The sequence below is a fragment of the Vulpes lagopus genome, chromosome 12, assembly GCF_018345385.1.
Source record: "Vulpes lagopus strain Blue_001 chromosome 12, ASM1834538v1, whole genome shotgun sequence".
In the NCBI taxonomy this organism is placed as follows: Eukaryota; Metazoa; Chordata; class Mammalia; order Carnivora; family Canidae; genus Vulpes; species Vulpes lagopus.
The window spans coordinates 66,572,072-66,594,041 of NC_054835.1; the positions used below are offsets into that span (position 1 = coordinate 66,572,072).

The 21,970-nt window shown below is 38.2% G+C and overlaps 1 protein-coding gene and 1 pseudogene across 1 annotated transcript in view; one reads left to right on the forward strand and one right to left on the reverse strand.

The window, feature by feature from the left end:
- Positions 1 to 21,970, reverse strand: part of FRYL (FRY like transcription coactivator) — a 258,580-nt gene that overhangs the window by 203,919 nt on the left and 32,691 nt on the right. The window contains exon 2 of the mRNA XM_041724310.1: positions 15,681 to 15,856. The gene's annotated coding sequence lies outside the window, so the exon portion shown is untranslated. The remainder of the gene's footprint in view (positions 1 to 15,680; positions 15,857 to 21,970) is intronic.
- LOC121474046 lies at positions 389 to 1,396 on the forward strand (annotated as a pseudogene).

Genomic DNA, 21,970 nt, shown 5'->3' on the forward strand with positions numbered 1-21,970 from the left:
TTGGCAGCTATGGAAACTGACAAAGCTACTAAATGAACTAAGAATATTGCTCTTCTGGACTCTTATATTTTTAAAGAATAAGCTGTTATACAGAGTTCCATGCAACAAAATTCTCAAATTAAAATGTAATTATAATTTCAATATTTTTATACTGATTCTGAACCTCAGAACAAAAGTGAGAGACCTCTCAAAAAAGAGTTAAGCATAGTTAGGTAAATTGTGTGTGAATTATTTCTTAAAGAATAAATTTGCCTTATCAAAAGTAAAAAAGAAAAAATGGAAGGAGGACTGTGGTGGTAGGAAGGGTCATTAGGAAGAGAAATCAGGTGTTCCCTAAGATAGCCTGATATAAAGGACTCATCCTTCTAGCCTCCCTGTGCCCCCAGAGATGCCCTGTGGGTGCCTTGTCTTTCAAATTCAGGGTCTTTTTGAAGTATCAGGAATAAGAAGCAATGTGTCCATCCCAATCTGGTAAAACAAGCCACAGTGAGTTGCTCACAGGTTAGTGAGAAGCACTGGGACCAAACTGTTCCTGAAGCCATGTCCCTGGGCCTCCTTGGTGCCCCTGCCTAACATCTCTGACCTATGTCCCTATTCTGGCTGACATCACCTGGACTGCTGCAGATGAAGAGGAGACATACGCCCTGGTCAGGAGTGACATGATCCCTGAGGCATACCTGGAAGTCTAGATTGTCATGAACTACATTGCCTCCATGCCCAACCTGCATGGGTCCAAAGAGAGGCTTTTGACCTTAATAAAGCCAGCCATGTCAGTGCCCTTAAGCAACACCACAGAGCTGCAAGATGAACTGAGCCACTTGCACAGCCCAAAATGCTGAGATAGTGGCAGTTTATAGAGCTGTGGGTTCATTAACAACAGATTTATTATCTCCAGGAAGTTTAAATGCCTCTTCTCCCTTTCCTTGTTTTAGGATCCTCAACCCACTGTACAACTTCCCTTGTCATTAGTGACATCACCAAGGAGACCAAGGTAGAGGTCCCTGAACTTCCATCAGTCCCCTTGCTTTGTTCTGCTAGCCCTGAATGATGCAAACTAGAACACAAGGCTCCCTGCAGCTCATCTGAAGTCATCTGTGTCTCTTTGTCCAAGGCCAGCAGCCTTGCAGATATGATGAGGATCCTGAAGGACTTTCACCAGATGGAACAGAGCCCAGATCTAGGTCTTATAAAAACCTTGGAAGAAAAAAAACCCATAATGATAACAGAGACAAGTAATTTACCTGATAAAGAGTTCAAAGTAATGGTCATAAAGATCCTTACCAAACGGAGAAGACAGAGAAAAGAACCGATGAACACAGCAGAACTCCAACAAAGAGATGGAAAACATATGGACACACTAAACAGAAGTCACAGAGCTGATGAACACTATAAGTGAACTGAAAAATACACTAGAGGGGTTCACCAACAGACTAGATAACACAGAAGAAAGGATAAGTGAACTCAAAGACAAGGCAGTAGAACTCCCCCAATCAGAGTGGCAAGTAGACCAAAAAAAAGGGGGGGGGGGAGATAGTTTAAGGGACTTATGGGACAACATCAAATTGACTAAGGTTCTCATTATAGGGCTCCCAGAAGAAAAGAGGGTCAGGAATCTCATTTGAAAAAAGAATGGATGAAAACTTCCCTAACCTGGGGAAGGAAACAGACATCCAGATCCAGGAAGCCCAGAGAGTTCCAAACAAGATAACACCAAGGAGACCCTAAAAGCAGCAAGAGAAAAATAACTTGTTTTGTAAAAGGGAATCTCTACGAGGCTATCAATACTTCTTTCAGCAGACAGTTTGCGGGCCAGAAGGGAGTGACACAATATAGTCAAAATGTTGAAAAGAAGAAAATTTTCAACCAAGCAAAGTTTATTATTCAGAATTAAAGAGACCATTTTCCAGATAAGCACAGGCCAAAGTTTATCACCACTAAATCAGCTTTACAAGAAACATTCAAATGACCCCTTTAAGCTGAAAAGAAAGAGGGCTAATTCAGTAATAGGAACACATATCAAAGAGTAAATCTCACTGGAAAGATAAGTACAATAATAAAAATAATGGATTCATCACCTATTATTAAGATTAAAAAGACAAAAGTAGTAAAATAACTATGATTACAATAATTAGTTAAGGGATACACAAGATAAAAAGATGCAGGTTCTTCTGGTGCATGACCACCCACTGCCATGGGCTGCTTTCCACTGCCTGAGTGCCTTGTCCAGAGTCAGGGTCTTAGGTCCAGCCTCCTATGGGGTGCACAGCACATGGTTTCCAAATGCCTACAGGAAGGAGCTCTTTGACAAGGCCAACAAGCCACACTTCTTACACAGCCTGGCCCTGTTGGGGGTGTCCCATTTACTGCTAGCCTCTGGAACCACCTTATTCTGTACCAGCTTTTAATACCAGGCTCTGACTAGAGACCTCCGTGCCCAGACTTTGGCCCCTGTGGGAGGGAGCCTGCTAATCTTGGGCTGGCTTAACTTGGCTCTTTGAGCTTCCTTGCATTTAATCTCTGGGTACTTTTTTGAGTGTTAGAGCAGGGAGAGGATTAAAAGAGAAAGAAAAAAAAAAGATGTAAAATGTGACATCAAAAACATGCGGGGGAGGAGTAAAAATGTTGAGCAAATGTGATCAAACTTAAGTTGGCAACTATTTTATCAACCTAAAATAGACTGTTACAGATATAAGTAGATATAAGTTGTTACAGTTAAAGCTAACCTTAACTACAAAACAAAACCTATAGTAAATACACAAAAGGTAAAGAAAAGGAATATAAGCGTACCACTAAAGACCGTCATCAAACCACAAAGGATGAGAGCAAGAGAAGAAAGGAACAGAGAGGAAACTACAAAAACATCCAGCAAACAATTAACAAACTGGCAATAAGTACCTACCTATCAATAATTATACTTTAAATATAAATGGACAAAATACTACAACCAAAAGGCAGAGAGTGACTAAATGGACTAAAAAACAAAAACTACATGTTGCCCACTACAGACTCCCTTATATTTATAATTTATTATTTATATTTCGGCAGACAGTTTTATTATAGACAGTAAATTTATTATTTATATTTATATTTATATCCCTTTTCAGTGAAGGGATAGAAAAAGATATTCCAGAGGCACCTGGGTGGCGCAGTTGGCTAAGCATCCAACCCTTGATTTCAGTTTAGGTCAGGATATCAGGCTCGTGGAATCGAGCCGCACATCGGGCTCTGAGCTGGTCATGGAGCCTACTTAAGAGTCTCTCTTTCCCTCTCCCTCTGTTCCCCCCACTGCCCGAAGCACACACTCTCTAAATAAAAAAAAATTTTTTAAAGATATTCCATATAAATGGAAGCCAAAAGAAAGCTGGGGTAGCTCTACTTATATCAGAAAAAAATAGACTTCAAAACAGAAATTGTAAGAAGAGACAAAGGGCATTTTAGAATGATAAAGGGGTCAATCCAACAAGATGATATATAACATTTGTGAATAGTTATGAACCCAACATAGGAGCACCTGAATATATAAAGCAAACATTAACAGATAGGACTGGAGAAACAGCCATACAATAATAGCAGGGGTCTGAATACCCCACTTGCATCAATGGGTAGACCATCCAGAAAAATCAATAAGGAATCGTCAGTCATAAATGACACATTAAGCCAGATGGACTTAATGGATATTTACAGTACAATTCATCCAAAATCAACAGAATACGCTTTCTTCTCAAGTGCATATGGAACATCCTCCAGGATAGATCACGTGGCAGGCCACAAAACAAGTCTGAACGAATTTAAGGGATTTAAAAGCATCTTTTCTAACCTCAGTGATATGAAACTAGAAATCAAGTTTTTAAAAAAAAGTTTAAAGAGAAAAAGAAGAACTCATTGTTATGCCAACGAATCACAGAGACACTTTAAGACTAAATTCAATCTTCTGTTAAAGTCTTACTATTAATTTAAAAGTCCTAGAGCAGCTTTATAAAGGAAAGTGACATTCCTCTGTTTTAGTCAGAGTTCTTAAAATAATCTTTAACCTCAAATGGTTCCCAAAAATGGATGCTCACAGTTTAAACACCAGTGATAGTTCAATCAGGTGCAAAATTCAGTTAGCGGTCTCTACATTTATAGGGAAAATCTGACAAAGTATATAAGGATCACCTGCCATATCTGTGGTTTAAATGAAACTTTCCCCCACTCCACCTAAATCCTCCTTTTTCTCCTAGGTCCCTGGTATGCCTCTTTTCCTTTATTCCTGCTTTCTGTTGAGACAATATATTTGGTCCCTGGCTCAGTTGAGTGGAGAGTTCAGGGTCATCAGAATAATACCCTTGGAATGCTGTCTCTGAACCAGCTTCCCAATTTAGGTTATGCTCCTCTTCTTAAGAATTTTGATATACATCCAAGCCATTATAAGGCTAGATGTAAATACCAACTGAAGGAAGATTTGCTGAGCCCAAAGGTTTATCAAGCTAAGGTACTGAAGGGCACAAACAGTGAATAAGATAGATCCATGATCTTATGGAATCTGAGACTCATCCAGTCCTGAGACCATCCCTCCTCAACTGTCCTGGAAAGAGAGTGGTGTAGAAAGTTCCAATATGGCACAAATGGGACTTATTACAACATAACAAATGTTTATATTTTAATAGATCGGGCTTCTGGATTAAGGTTGCAATTGTATTTGAAGGTGGAATACTGATGTAGGATTAGAAAGGAGAGAGGAAACAGAAGTGGAGAGTGCAAATCAAGGAACTGAATCACCTCTCCCATCTCACCAGGTTTTTCACCCTTGCTACTCGTTACATAAATCCTATGTGGAATGCAATATTTCACTTATGACAACTTTGTCGCTTAAGCTTTTCAATAAACCTGTCAAACCATGAGCCACATGAAACATTTTTTTGTTTTATAGGTTCTTGGTTTTAAAAATAAAAACTTGCATCACTCCAAACTAAATGCAATATGATTGAAGACCACACTACCAAATGATAACTTGATTCTTACCTACAAGCACCTGTCCCAGTTAAGGTTTCGAATTAAAAAAAAAAAAATCCTATTGCAGAAACTAAGACTTAATGTCCTAATTTCATCTTACGCAAGCTTACTAAAAATTTCCGTGAAGATACTTTTACCCTAAAATAACCAAAACGCTTCTCACTAGTTAATATTGCTGAAACACCAAAAACTTGAAACATGACTTTAGGAAATTTAATTTTAAAATAGATTTAAAAGGTTTAGTCTCTACTGTATTTCCAATGACAAAAAGAAAGCCGATTTGGGATTGTTAAAATTATTATAATCTCTCAACTGTTTTTATTGCATAAATATGTATAAGAAGACAAAAAAGAGTCACTTATTTCAAGAGGTGATCAAAAGAGACTAAAAGTTGCATTAATATCTGAAAAGTCACATGTAAACCAATCTATATAAACACCATTTCCATTATAATTTCAGAGAAAGGACCTCATATGAGAGGGCAGCACAATGTATGTAATAGAGTTCACAATACTAAGTTATATTAACAGACAAGATTAACAGACAAGGTGACTTAACCTCATTTATAAGAGGAAAGGGAGAGAGGCAAGGGAAAGGAGAAAGAAATGAGAAAAAGAGGAAAACCTGTAAGAATTAAAAAAAAAAAAAGATGGAGCACTTTTATATCATTTTGCAAGTCTGCAGGCAGTAAATGATAGTTCTCTTCCCTTCACAAAAGAAAGATGCTGGGGATCCCTGGGTGGCGCAGCGGTTTGGCGCCTGCCTTTGGCCCAGGGCGCGATCCTGGAGACCCGGGATCAAATCCCACATCAGGCTCCCGGTGCATGGAGCCTGCTTCTCCCTCCGCCTGTGTCTCTCTGCCTCTCTCTCTCTCTCTGTGACTATCATAAATAAATAAAAAATTTAAAAAAAAAAAAAAGAAAAAAAGAAAGATGCTGGCTGGCCCTGGTATACAACAGAAATCACATATGAGGATCAAGTATACTAATATTTGTCAACATGCAGACTAGTACATGCAACCTAGCAAGAAACTAGATTAAAAAAAAAAAAACATAGCCAAATATAAGATTAGTCCACAAGAAACCACAGGTAAGAGAAGAGATTTAGATATGCTACATAGTCATGATTTTATTGGCCATTCTCCATCACCATGGAAATCAAATACTGAATGCTCTAAATATGCCACACACACACACCCACAAGTCATAAGAGCTCCCTGATATTGCCATATTAACATATTTTTGTCCAACTAGTGCAGAGAGTATGACTTGATGTTCACTGAATTGTAAAGACCATTTCAAAAGGGAAGATGTCCTATCCCTGAAGGTTCAATACAAGATATTTTTTAAATTGTACTTGAGACTTGTCTCTTTTACAAGAGGTTTTGATAAGTGATCTACCTCACTGAATGTTCCCTAATTTCATGCAATTCAACAAATATCTATTGAGTTATCAGTTACAAAAATGAAAAATATTTCTTTGCACTCCAAATAAATATGTGAATGTTTCTCATACAACACACACTGTGACACATCTTAGAATTGACATATCAAAAAACAAAATAGGGTATGTGGGTTAAAAGTCAACCTGACTGAGGATTTTTAAGGAGGACTGGGGAACAGTTAGGATTTGAGGACAGCCTTTAGGGAAAAAAGAGAGAGAGAATATAGGATTCCAGAAGCAGAGATGTCATGACAGAAGATGAACATGAGCTAAAGAAAAGATGTAGAAACACATCAGTCTGGTTGCCTAAAGGAAAGCTGTCTCAGAGGAGCATACTTGGAAGCTTAAAAAAAAAAAAAAAAGATAAAGCCTTCAAATTTCAGGTGGGCTTTCATTTTTCCACAATGAGGGAGTGTATTACCCAGGGTTCAGAGACTACAGAGAAACAGAACCGAGCAGATACATTCATATATAGATATGTAAGAGATTTATTGTGGGAATTAGCTCACATGATTATGGAGAAGTCCCATGATATGCCATCTGCAAACTAGAGACCATGAAAGCCCACGGTACAATTCAGTAGGAGTCCCATGGGGGATGGATGGAGACCCAGAGGAGCAAATGGCGTAACTCTTGTCTGAGGCCAAAGATTGGGGCGGGGAGAGGGGGGCTGCTGTATGTTTAAGTCCTGGACTCCAAAGGCCCAAGAACCTGAAGCTCAAATGTCTGAGGGTAGCAAAAGATGGAAGCCCCAGCACAAGGAGCATGAGCAAATTCGCCCTTTCTCTGCCTTTTTGTTCTATTTGGATCCTGGGAGGATTGGTGATGCCCACCCACGGTGGTGAGGGTGGATCTTCTTCACTTAGTCTACTGATTTAGATGCTAATCTCTTCTGGAAACACCCTCACACACATACCCAGAAATAATGCTTTCCTGACTCTCTGGGCATCCTTTAGCCCAGTCAAGTTGACACACAAAATTAACCAACACAGGAAGCCCTCCATGACTTTTTGAGAAAGGAGGTGATGTGAATAGACCTGTGATTTCTAAAAGTTACCTTTTGAAACAGATAGGAAGAAAGACTGAAAGAGCAGGACCAGTTTGTGAAAAACCTTTGGAGTAGTCAAGAGATAACTTCCTGAACTAAGGCTGTGGGAGGCAGGAACAACGCACCAAAGTAGAGCTGAAAGGATTTCACAACTGAGCAAACAGGGGACCAACACTTTTCACAAATACTACCACAGCTTCCTAACCAACTTCTGCATGTTCCCCCTCCCGTGCATTCTCCCCATCACAGCCAGAGTGATTTACAAAGTAGATCAGATTGCATCTCAAGGTTCTCCACCCTCTTGCCCCCCACCACGTGCCAGTCAAACTGGACTTTTCATTTCCTAGAAGTTCCACGTGGGTTTGTGTATATATTGGATCAATACCTATTCCCCATTAGACTATTCCCTGAGAGGTAGGATTATGACTATTTGTTCCCCAGTGCCTTGCCCAGTAGCTGACACCTGGCAGGTGCTTCACAAACACTTGCTGAATAATAAATAAACCACAAAAGAGCACTTGAAGTGCTGGACTGGGCAAATGATAATGCTATTACCTAATAAAGGGAACAGAGGAACATCAAGTCTGTGGATAACATGGAATTCCATCCGGGGAACGTTGAATTGCAGAAATCGTAGATTTGGTCAGTCTGAGCTGGAGATGTGGAATCACCAAACAGTGAATGATCACTTAGCCAGAAGAAGAAATGTAACATTATTGGAAAAGGAGAAGCAAAATAAAGTAAGCTAAAAGCAGGTCAGAAGAACTTGTATTTAACTGGCAGGAAGAAGAAAACAGGCAAAAAAAAAAAAAAAAAAAAAAAAACACTGGTATTCCTAATGTGTGAAGGGCTTAGAAAATAGAAACTATCAACAAACCTAAAAAAAATAGGGCTAGAAAAATAGTTAACTGAGAAAGAAACGCACATGCCTCTTAACCATATAAAAATATATTCAAAAAAAAATATTCAGTCCAACGCATACCTCAAGGTGAACTCGTTATGATATTATCTTTAAAAATTCATTGTTAAAAAAATAAATAAATAAAAATTCGGGATCCCTGGGTGGTGCAGCGGTTTGGCGCCTGCCTTTGGCCCAGGGCGCGATCCTGGGGACCCAGGATCGAATCCCACGTCGGGCTCCCGGTGCATGGAGCCTGCTTCTCCCTCCGCCTATGTCTCTTGCCTCTCTCTCTTTCTCTCTCTGTGACTGTCATAAATAAATAAAAATTAAAAAATAAATACATAAATAAATAAATAAAAATTCATTGTTAAGGGATTCTAAAATGTCAACAGATAAATTTTAAAAGTTAAAAACAGATACTCAATTTCACTCATAACGAGATAGAAATTAACATGACAAGGATATTCCATTCAGCAAGGAAAACCCACAAATTTGACAACATATTCTGTTGCCGAGATTATGTACAGCCACGTAGGCACTCTCACACATTACTGATGGGAACATAGAGAGATGCGAGGATAAATCTGGCAATGTCTAGTAAGACTGCATACTCATTTATCCCTTGACCCTGCAATTCCACATCTAGGAATCTGCCCCAAATATACAATGGCAAAATATCTAAAAAGCATATATATGCACAAGGCTATTCATAGCAGTACTATGAACAAAAGTACTGCTATTCATAGCAGTACTATGAACAAAAAATTAGAAACAATTCAAATGCCCACCAATTAGGAACTGGTTAAATGAACTACAGTTTATTCACTCAATGTAGCTATAAAAAGGAATGAGTAACTTACTGCTAAGAAGGGATCACCAGGATATACTAAGTGAAAAGAGCAAGGCATACAGTATTCTATATGAGAAAGGCAGAATATGAATATATATTTTGCTTATATTAAAAAAAGTGTAATAATAAACAAGTTTTTAGAATGCAATTACTTAGAAGGGAAAGCAGAGAAAGAGATTAGACTCCCTTGAATAAATCTTGTTTTGCGGGTTTGACTTTGGAATTTCCACACGAAGCTGTTATACAGTTATAAAACAAAATTACATTTCAGTATTATTAAGTATCAAAAATCATATATAAAAACTTAGATGTATATCCATTTGGTGGTGTAACTGTACAGAGAACAATTATGAAGAATGACTTAAACAGTATGGTAGGCAGGCTCTGAGAGGGGCCTCATGCCCCCCACACTTCCTGGTGTTCACACCCATAGGTAATTACCTCCTCTTTATTAAGGACTGTATTTAGAGACTTGCTTCTAAGAATAGAAATCAGCAGAACACCCATATCCACAGCAGTTATTCAGTGGCCAAAAGGAGGAAACAAATGTCCATCAATAAATGAATGGGTAAATAAAACGCAGTATATACATACAATGCAATGTTATTCAGCCTAAAAGGTGGAATGAAATTCTGATGCATGCTGTAACACGGATGAACCCTGAAGACATTCTGCTAAGTGAAATAAGTCACGAAAGGACAAATACCATATGATTCCACTTATGAAGGACCCAGAATAGGCAAATTCAGAGACAAAAAGTACAATAGTGGTTGCCAGAGACTGGGGGAAGCGGGGAATGGGGAGTCAGCAATGTTTAATGGGTACAGAGTTTCGATTTGGAAAGACAGAAAGAGTTCTTGAGGTGAGTGGTGGTGGTGATTATACAAAAATGTGCAAGTACTTAATGCGAATGAACTTATACTCAAAAATGGTTAACTTGGCATATTTCATGTTATATATTATATTTTATATATATTTTTGTTTTGTTTTGTTTTTATACCACAATAATTGTTTTTAAAAGAATGCAATGGAAAAAAAAAAAAAAAGAATGCAATGGGGATGCCTGGGTGGCTCAGCGGTTGGACGTCTCCCTTTGGCTCAGGGCAGGATCCTAGGATATCAGATTGAGACCCGCATCAGGCTCCTTGCAGGGAGCCTGCTTCTCCCTCTGCCTGTGTCTCTGCCTCTCTCTGTGTGTCTCTCATGAATCAAGAAGGAAAGAAAGAAAAGAAAAAAAGAAAAAGAAAAAAGAAGAGAAAAAAGAAAAAGAAAAAGGAAAGGAAAGGAAAAAGAAAGAGCAGTGCATGCGACAGGTTGTCACTCTAAGAAGAGGTTTATGAAAAGGCCATGGCTCCCGTTTTGGTTACCCTTTCTCCCTTGCTCCAAGCTAACAACCAGTTGCCATGTTGTTAAGTGCCCTGTGGAGAAGCCCAAGGAACTGGTTTCTGGCCAACAGCTAGAAAGGATTTGAGACCTACCAATAATCACCTAAGTGGGCTTGAAAGCACCACCAGGTTCCTTTGTGCCCCCTCCAACTGAGTGTTGGGATGAATACAGCCCCAGCTGACACTGAGAGTGCAGTTTTATGAGCTAGAGGCATCCAGTTAGGTAGGCTGCATCCTAAGAAAAATGACCCATAGCAAATATGAGATAAGGATTGCTATGTTAAGCCACTAAGTTTTGGGGTGATTTGTTACATAGCAATAGATAACTAGCACACACAGTATTTTGACTATACATTTCTAAGGGAATGTGTCCTATATCAAAAAAGAATTGCAAACTCCATCGCTGGGTACATATCCAGGAAAAAAAAAATATACCTATGCCCAGCAAAAGACATGCACAAGAATGTTCACACCAACTTTATTCATAATTATTCCAAACTGGAAGCAACTCAAACATCCATCAACTGGAGAATAAATAAACTGGGGGGATCCCTGGGTGGTGCAGCGGTTTGGTGCCTGCCTTTGGCCCAGGGCACGATCCTGGAGACCCGGGATCGAATCCCACATCGGGCTCCCGGTGCATGGAGCCTGCTTCTCCCTCTGCCTGTGTCCCTGCCTCTCTCTCTCTCTTTCTCTCTCTCTCTCTCTCTCTCTGTGACTGTCATAAAAAATTTAAAAAAATAAAAATAAAAAATAAATAAACTGGGTCATTTCATACAATGGAATACTACACAGCTATGAAAAAACAAACTACTGTTTCATACAACATGGGTAAATCTCACAGACAACATTAGCAAAAGAAGGCAGAGACAAACCTTTAACACTGGTATTGCTATTCTAAGACTGCTATGTGTAGAACACACAGAGGTACTCAAAATGAGGAATTATGAAACGTTCTAATTATATTACTGGTGTCTAAGAACAAGGATTCTTAGCTGAGAAAAAGATAGTTTTTTATTTTACAATAAAAAACACTGAGAAAAATCTTAGAGAGCTGAAACAGAATTTGAAGTATCAGTATGAACTCGTGAGGCTCTCTACCTTAAAAAGTTTCCCCTAATTTTCACTACTGAAAAGACTTAGAAACAATGATCAATTCATCAGAAATGAGAACCCTCAGAGCCAAGACTATAGTCTTGAAATCCTATTCCCCAGTAAAGGAATCAGGGGTCCCTTGGGTCCAGGTGTACCAGGTGTAGGGAGGCAATGTACATGATGTGTCTGGAACTCCTTGTCATACCAGATAATCAAGATCACTACCAAAAACTACTAGAGTCATGTCAAAATAACGCGATAAGCAACTTTAAAAGGCTTCCACTGGCCAAAGATTAAATAATTTAAGCATCGATAAAAGTAATGACAATGAATTTTTTAAAATCCATTATATTTAAATCTAAGAGTATCTAATGAGTCTAGAGGAGAAGGGGCAATCCTGAGGGCTAATATAACCAACTCATTGTTTTGAAATTGGTAAGCCAGGGGAAACTATCAAGCTTTTTCTGATCTTTCTTAATCAAACTGTACTAGTAGGTAAGAAATAGTACATGAGGAACAGTTTCTCTTTATAGATTTCACATGGTAAATAAACAGTAAGGTTATAGTATTAACACATCAGTATCTTGCAACCTCTAATTATTTAATAGGTCTCCAGCAGGGAGTCCATCACCTGTTTTTGTAAATAAAGTTTTATTAGAACACAGCTATGCCCATTCATTTACATTTTGTCTACGGCTGCTTTCCCATTACAAGGGCAGAGTTTAGTAGCTGCATCAGAGGAGACCAGATGGCCCACAGCCATCTAAATTATACACTCTCAGGCCCCTTATAGAGAAAGTGTGCCATCCCCTGATCTAAAACACTGAGCACAAATGGCAACTAATCAACATTAGAGGGAAAACTAAAAACTGTGTGCACCAGACAGACACTTGTCAAAACACACAGACTTGCCAAAAGAAATTGAACCTGAATCTGAGCAAGTTTCTAGATCCAACTACCAATTAACAAAAAATACAAAGGACAGAGGAGTGGGTTTAATCACTTCATAGGAATGTAATCAGGATTGTCCACATCTACATCCCAATGTGCTCAATAAATAAATTTTAAGGACCAAGTGGGTAGGGGGATGACAACACACCACACAACTTAGGAGAAAAATTATCTAATTGCAACGGAAGGGAGGGCTTATCTAGATGCTGATTCAATCAAGTCAACTGCTTTGAAAATACACAAAAGAATCAAAATTACCGTCAACTGGATATTTTATTATGTTAGGACTGTTGCTGTTTTTTTAAAGGTAATAATGGTATTGAGGTTGTATGTTTTAAAAGAAGCTCTTCTATTTCAAGAATACATACTGAAATACAAATAAATTTTATGAGGTCTAGGTTTGGCTTTAAAATGATACAGGAGTGGGGATCCCTGGGTGGCGCAGCGGTTTGGCGCCCGTCTTTGGCCCAGGGCGCGATCCTGGAGACGCGGGATCGAATCCCACATCGGGCTCCTGGTGCATGGAGCCTGCTTCTCCCTCTGCCTGTGTCTCTGCCTCTCTCTCTCTCTGTGACTATCATAAATAAATAAAAATTAAAAAAAAAAAAAAAAGATACAGGAGTGGAAGAGAAGTTGGTGGGAGATAGACAAATAATTTGCTCATGACTTGGTAATTATTAAACCTGAGTGATGAGTACAAGAAGGTTCATTACATTAGTCTGTTTACTTTTGTATAAATTTTGAATTTTCCATAATAAAAATAAAAAATAAAGCAAAACATTCTTATTCCAACACAGAAAAAAATCTGATGTAAAAAGAATAGGTCAGGAAGTATGCTAGATCACCCCAGAAAGGCAAATGGACTGTGACAAGGTGTGGGATCTTTTAAAGGAATGGTAGGAAGCCAACTTTGAAAACCAGTTCAGAGATCAAGTACATGATTGCTGAGTAAATCCAAACTTAGTCATGTGTCTGTTTCCAATTATATCAAGCACCCAGAACTGGAGGGAAAAGGATACATATGGCAAATGAACTTAGGTTTGAGTTTTGGTAAGACAGTTCCTCAGAATTTTAAAAAGGCAAGAGAATATAAGATGCAAGAACAATCATGGAGTTTGAGTAAGAGGAAAGCTAATGAGGCTAGGAAATAGCTCACTTGGTTAGAAAAAAAAAACAAAAAAATGCCAAGAAACTGCAAGTCATAATAAAGACCAAGAACAGATTTGAGAAGTGGGATGTGACAGAGGGAGATGATCATGACAAGAAACTTCCCAAAGCCTCAGAAATAGAAGTGTTCCAGGTGATGGTGAAGTCTAAGGAAAGAAGGGATGGGTGTGAGCAGTACGCAGAACTTTGGGGCTCCAGTCCTGGTGAACTAACGCTGGTTAACTAATTGGTTCCAGCTACCTGCCAGAGAATCACACCCTTCTCCCAAGCTTATTTCAATACATATCTGTAGGTGTAAGAGTCTCAGGACTGGAAGCTCTGGTCTAAGATGTAGTGATCTTGGAAAACTAGCCGGCAAAAATAATGGAGGCTAGGCAGGTCAAAGAAGCATAAGGAGAGCCAACATGATACAAGAGACAGAAAGGGAACATCTGGGTCAAATAACAGGAAAGTCTAGATGTCAATAGAAGAGAAGGATAAAAATGGGGAGAGAAATACATCAAGTTCAAAACAAAATGATTAATTGAAAGATGTTCTGTAAGTGGAAGCCTTGTTGTAACCCTGTAATTCATAGAGCCTAAAAATCTCTCAAAAGGGCTACAGAAGAAAATTATCCTCAAAAGACCAACAATCTGCCAATTTGTTCATTACAATTATTAAAGTGTTAGATGTATGAAAGCACTACAATACCTTATAAATCATTTAGTTTTAGTTCACTCATTGCACAGATGAGAAGACTGAGGTCTACCAAGGCTAATTAAGTTGCGCTCAAGAACAGTATGCAATTAATGATTAGAAGTAGGGCCAAAATGTACCCCATTCTTCACTCAACCTCCCTACCTCGCATCCTCATCTAACACCATGGGTTCCATTTGGCGACTGACTTCTCTACCTTGCTAAATGTCATTATGCATTTTCAGGCATCAACAGCAGGCATTAGGTAATTATTTGTTGAGTAACACTTAAAATGAGCCTACTTCAATGATTTTCTTTTAAAGGTCTCCCAAATCAGCAACTGGTTCTGCTCAATGTTACTCCTCTGTCCCACCCCAGCCAAAAATGTATTGGGTAAATCTCAGGGATGTTCAAAAAACATGTTGGCTAACTAGCATCTATGCTTCCAAAAACTGTTAGAATATGAAAAGGCACACACAGTACCAGGCTAAAAAAAGAAGAGTTGGCATCACACACCTCTCTTATCATCTCCATAAATATGTAATTACATAATGTACATCAATAGGAAGTAGATGATGTTCTTGACCCAATGGACTCAAAGTACCTAAATAGAGAGGAAAAGACAGTAACAGGATGAACTACCTCAACCTTCCAATAAGGGATTACAGAGTACAGTTAGAGTGTATAATGAACATACACAGTTGTTTACATATTTTTATTTTTTTTTCCTTATAAATATCAGATATTATACTGGACCTAGAATCTTCTATGGAAAGACTGTTTTGAAACCTCCAAAAACCTGATGTTACTGCTATTTTTAGATGTGATTTTTAAAAATTGGGGGGAAAAAGTACAGGTATTACTCATATGTAAGAAGAGAAGGCATAATAAAGGGGAAGGCAATCCAAACAAAAATTGCTTTTACAAATTTCTATTATTCTGTTAAAAAATACATATCCTTGGGACACCTGGGTAGCTCAGTCAGCTGAGCAACTGGCTCTTGGATTCGGATCAGGTCATGATCTCAGGGTCTGAGGCGGGAGTCCTACGTTGGGCTCCACATTCAGCGGTGAGTCCACTTGTCCTTCTCCCTCTCCCCCTCCTTCCCCTTGGGTTCTCTGTGAAAGGAAGGAAGGAAGGAAAATAGAAAAAATAAAAAGCACATATCCTTACCACTTAGAACAGGTTGTTGAGGCACAGAGTTTGCAGAAAAGACACCAATTTTGGAAAGGATCCATCTAGAAGCTTTTTCAATCTGGAGCTTGTACTTTAGAGGCACACAAGTGGGCACACTGGTGCAAAGCAGTAGTGATTCACCATGTACAAAGCAGAATATGGAATGTTAAAGGCTGGAAGACAAAAAAGAGAAAAGAAAGAAATATGGTTGGTTATTAGTTAACACTCATGTTTAAAACAGAAGTTGTAACATCTTAGTTTTCACAGAACAAATATCATTATTGAAATTAGTTTTTATAATTGAGAATCTGGATAAGAAGAACTTTCTTTATAAAAATCTCGACTACAAGGGGAAAGAATCGATCTGGAGATAGAAAACTAAAATATGAGAATTCATCTTTGGCAGGTTCTAAATTAAAGATTTTTTTGGCCACCCATAACATCTTTCTAAGATGTATTATAAATTATTTTCTTACCATCTAAACATAATCAACTGTTTCTTAATGACACAAAGGCGATTATAAGAGTGCTTCCATAGTACTTGAGGACATATACCTTATGAGACTTGGGGAAATGACCCCAGAAACTGCCTTTATTTCCAAAGGTACACCCCAAAGTACCCTAAGAGATAAGCACTTTCTGTTGCTGGTGGTAACAATCCTCTTTTTGGGACATTCTGCCTAGATATACTTATATAGTCACAAAATAGTGTACAGCAAGACTTGTGGGATTATCCATAAAAGTAAAATACTCAAAACAGCCCGAGTTACATATGACCCAGCAATTCCACTCTCAGGTATATCCCAAGAGAAAAGATAAACTATATCCATGTAAAAATATGTGTATAAATCTTCATACTAGTGTTATTTGTAATAACCAAAAGGCAGAAACAACACAAATGTCATCAACTGATGAATGAATAAATGTGGTATATCCCATCCAGGGGAATACTTGAGTATTTCTGCCACAAAAAGGAATGAAGTACTGATACATGCTTCAGCATAGATAAATCTTAAAAACATTACGCTAATCATTACGCTAATCACTACACTAACATTACGCTAGTGAAAGAAGCTAATCACAAAAAGCCACAGAGGCCACATATTACATGATTCTATTTATACAAAATGCCTAGAATAGACAAATCTACACACACACAGAAAATAGATCAGTGGTTGACTAGAGTGGGGGTGGGGGGAGATGAGAAGGGACTGCTAATGGGTACATTGTTTCTTCTGGAGATGATGAAAATGTTCTAAAATCAATTTGATGATGGCTGCACAGTTTTGTGACTATTGTACACTCCGGTGATTTGCCTGGTATGTGAATTTTATCTTAATGAAGCTGCTATATTAAAAAAATATATACCTATATATATATATAGTCTGCAATCTTCTTCACCACTAACCAATATTTCCCGTATTATTCCTTATCACCTTGCAACACTATATAATGAGACAGGCATTGGATTCAAGATAAAACAAGACTCTTGCGAATCCTCAACTATAAATGAGTCAGAACTTTTGAGTTTCAATTTCCTCTTGGGGGAAGCAGGGTGTCCCTCTGTGTTACACCATCTTATTTTTTCCCTAGCAATTGAATTGCGAGTAAATTTTATATGTCCCAAAATCTGTTTATGCCGATTGTATTTGCAATAATTATTGTAATATAGTTAAAAGTTACATCAAAAATATGAGTGCAAAAAATATTGCTTTGTCTGATTTTCTGTGTAGCCAAGCCAACTACTGGTTGATTATACAACCAATATCATATAAGAGAAAGTCTACTCTATATAAGTAGTTTGTATAAAACACTGACAAGTGTACCGCTATTCCTACCATTCTATCTCACGTTCTGAAGAGTGACCGTTGACCTACCAAGTTCCATCTCAGAGAGGCTGAAACTTTTCTCCTCTTTAAGCTCCCAGGCCCACCACAGGCCTGAACGCTATAGATAACTTGTCCCTTAAATTGAAGAGGATGCCCAATGTAAACTCTTCAAATTTGATTCAAGGGTGCTGAAATCCCTCTTTCTATGCTCTTAAATTCCCTAAATCCTCCGTTTTCAAAATTAAACTTATATCTGACCTGCATATTCAGATGACCATTAAACCAAAAACAAATAATTTTTTTCACTTATACTCATGCACCATAGACTCCTCTTGATTTCTTCTTACCACACATTTGTGCCTCTCCTTTCTCACCTATCAACTTATCCTCAATCCCCAGTATTTCACAGCCCCAATACTAAATATTAAAATACTCTTCCTTATTAACTTCAAAAGAATTCTAAGTGCCCATTCTATCATGGATCTGACCTTGGATCCTAGTACTCCAATGCACCTCAGAGATTGCTGCCAAACACACAACTATGATCATGAAATCTTGGTAATCTACAGTGATACTCCTAATCCCTACAGAATAAAGTCCAGAAATTCATTAGCCTCAAAGTCAAGGGCTTAATGGCAGAAAGTAAACTGCTAGCACATCTCCCTAATATTCTCTAGACTTCAGTCAGGCTGACCTCTGCTCTGTGCAAACATATCCCATTCCTACACCCACATCATTTTTTCCAACCGGAATGTCCATTCTTTGTTTCTATGCACTGAAATTCCTCTAAAATCTTATCCAATCAGAGCATTGGATTTCTCAACTGCCATACCTTCAAGGACTATTTTATAATCATAAAGTGCTACAAATATTATAAGTATTATTAAGTGTAAAATAAGAGCATATATTACTCAACGAATGTTGTTACTCCTATTCACTCAACAGAATTAAGTGCTGAATAATTTTTTAAATTGACATAGAAAACCAAAACTAGTATTTTCCAGCCATACTACACTCTGCTCTAAAAGCAATAGATTAAGGTTTGATACCTCTAAAAACAATAGTTTGAGGTTTCATACCTCCAAAAGTTAATGAAAATTTCTGATAACCAATGCTTTTCAGTGGATGGGAATCTCATACAGATTCATGATGTAAAAAGAGCAGTTTCATTATTTAGTCAAGAGCAACTTGATTCATAATCATTTCACAATATATGTCAAGTCATTATGCTGTATACTTATGTAGTGTTGTTAATTATATCTCAATAAAATGGGGGAGAGGGGACAACTTAATTCAGTAATATCTACTACCAAGAATAGGAAAGGAAGGCATGCCTTATCAAAAACAGTAGTTTCAACATGTGCTTTTTTTAAATGGTGGTAAAATACACCTAACATATAATTTACCATCTTAACCATTTTTTAAAAGATTTTATTTGAGAGAGAGAGATAGGGAGAGGGGGCGGGGGGAGGGAGAACCAGGAGGGAGAGGGGCAGAAGGAGAAGCAGGCCTCCCACTGAGCAGGAGAGCAAGGCAGGGCTCAATCCCAGGACCCCGGGATCATGACCTGAACCGAAGGCAGATGCTTAACCAACTGAGCCACCCAGGCATCCTCCATCTTAACCATTTTTAAGTGTACAGTTCGATGACATTAAGTACATTCATACTGTTGTGCAAATATCACCACTATCCATCCATCTCCAGAACTCTTTCCATCTTGCAAAACTGAAACTCTGTGACCATTAAACACTAACTCTCCATTCCTCCCTCTCCCCAGCCCCTGGTAACAAGCATTCTACTTTCTCTGTCTATGAGTCTGACTACTCTGGGGACCTCACGCAAGTGGGATCGCACAGGATTTGTCCTTTGTGACTGGCTTATTTCACTAGGCATATATCCTCAAGGTTCATTCAGCACCTCAAAACCACACAAAGGACTTGAACACCATGAGTTCTAGTTTAAACTTATGATTTACACATACTCTATATCCTGGAGATTTAGAGGACTTAAACTACCAAAAAAAAAAAAGGGGAAAAGGAGAACAACATACGATGGGTAGTTCGGTATATGATACCAGGCATTTTCTAGGTACGTTTTACAATTAACTCCACACAACTCTGAGGAGGTAGCGGAAATGAGAAAAAGGCAGCTGGCTCAGGGACCACGCAGTATCAGGTAGGCCTCCTATATTACTTTCCTATTTCCACTTTGTTTTATCACAGAATTTATCACTACCTGACATATATCCATATATACATTTATCTCCTTACGTGCAAATTATACGTAGACCAAATAAAGTTGGAAATCACTATATTAGCACAAGGGTCACATTTATATAACAAAGTTGTGTCTATTATACAATATAGTTTACAATCTAAACATTTTACAATCTCTGGCTTTTCTGAGATGCTTTTCGATTGGTACATTTCATAGATACTCAGAAATTGGGAGACTTTATTACTGCTAAAGATGTATTTAAGAGGTATTTCCCCCCAGTGGGGATGAGAAGTGGAGGTCAATAGAGGAATTCCAACGGAAAAGTCCAAGAGGCTTGGTCTTCAATGACCCCAAATCTATTATAACATCCCTATGTTCTACAAATTTCGTTGTTTCTATGAAACTTTACCTGAGGACTTCTCTTCTAAACATGAGTTTACAATAGAAGGGGAGGTACGAGGTTATGAGATAGTCAACTTACACCTTAAGTATATTCACTATAATATTAGCTATATGCACAGTAATTTGATTTCCTTCTGCTTCCGAATGAAAGTAAATATTCCTACCAACCTGTATTGCTATGTTTTCTCCCTCAAATGAGTTAAAATTTTTATTACATTTCAAGAAATTAAGAATCAAATACCGGAGGGAGGGGGGAGGGAAAAAAAAAAAAAAAAAAAGAATCAAATACCTAACATTTAAGCTGCTTAAACTATATTTTTTCATAACTTAAAATTATAGCAAATATCTCCAATCTTAAATTAGAAGAATTTTAAAACGTTATGAAGTGAAATCTGATTTTTAAGGGCCCTCTCTACATAAATCCCTACTTATAACAAAGCCTACAATTCCCATTAACTTATTGTTTTCATAAAATTTCGAGCACAGGATGAAAAATGTTACTCGTAAAAGAAGTACTGTGTTCACAAAAATAATTTTATCTTCACTGATGTAGTAAGAAGTCAGTGGTTTCCTTTTTGTGGTAAACAATGGGTCTTAGGAAACACATTCCCCGCTAAATGTCTTTTACATTTTCTTATACACAATTGGTTCAACTTCCTAATAATAATCACTATTTACCAGAAATGAAAAAGATAAAAATCTATCAAGATACACAATAAGATTAAGCAAGCCAAAAAGAAAGAAAGAAAAGAAAGTTACAAAGTTTCCCTTAAGAGGGTGGGGTAGAGAAAACTCAGCCCAACACCAACCATCTCCAAGCCACACTTTAAAACTGAGAATACTGGTTTCAAGTTGGCAAAAATCTACATCTTTTTTCTCCACTCACAAGGGACCATGCCCGTCTGCATACAAACATAATGATGCCCACCTTAAGGAAAGGGAAAAAAGAGCCCTCCACACTGTGATTTGTGATAAGAAATACGTATTTGGTCTTCATCCCATTTCTGGCACAGAACTCCTAAAACCCTTACAATTTCCTAAGTGATGAGAGCCTTAAAGGTATCTTTTGTTGTTAATGAGAGGACACCTACGGATTAGAACTAGTTGCCAGAAGAACCAACCATGTGATTAGAGGGTTGGAACTTTCAGTGTCACCCTGCCTCCTTACATGGTGTCAGGGGGAATTGGTGGAGGTTGGATCAATTGCCAGTGGCCAAAGATATAATCATCAAGCCTGTGTAATGAAACCTACAAAAAAACCACAAAAGGATGGAATCTGTCTGGAGAGCTTCTGTGTTGAATACATGCAGGTGTGGGGAAAGTGACACCCTCTGAGAGCATGAAAGCTCTGGGCCCTTTCCCCATACTTTGCCCTATGCATCTCTTCCATCTAGCTGTTCCTGAGCTGTATATCCTTTTATAATAAATTAGTAACCTAGTAAGTAAAATGTTTCGAGTTCTGGGAGCCACTCCAGCAAATGAATCGAACCTAAGGAGGAATTTGCTGAAACCTCCAATCTATAGCCAATAGATCAGGAGCATAGGCTGACAACCTGGACTGGCATCTGAAGTGTTTCTGTTAGGGCTGGGGGTTGAGGAGGGTGGAGATGGTCTTGTAGGACTCAGCCATTAAACTGTAAGATCTGATGCTATCTCCAGGTAGTGTCAGAATGGAGTTGAATTGTAGGACACCCAGCTGATATCTAAGAATTCCATATGGTGTGGGAAAACCCCATACACATGCATACTGGAATTGGTGATCAGAATGTTGACCTCCCTTGACCACAAAACCCCTGTCAGTGTCAGCAGCATCTCTATGCTCCCTCTTATAATAAAAGT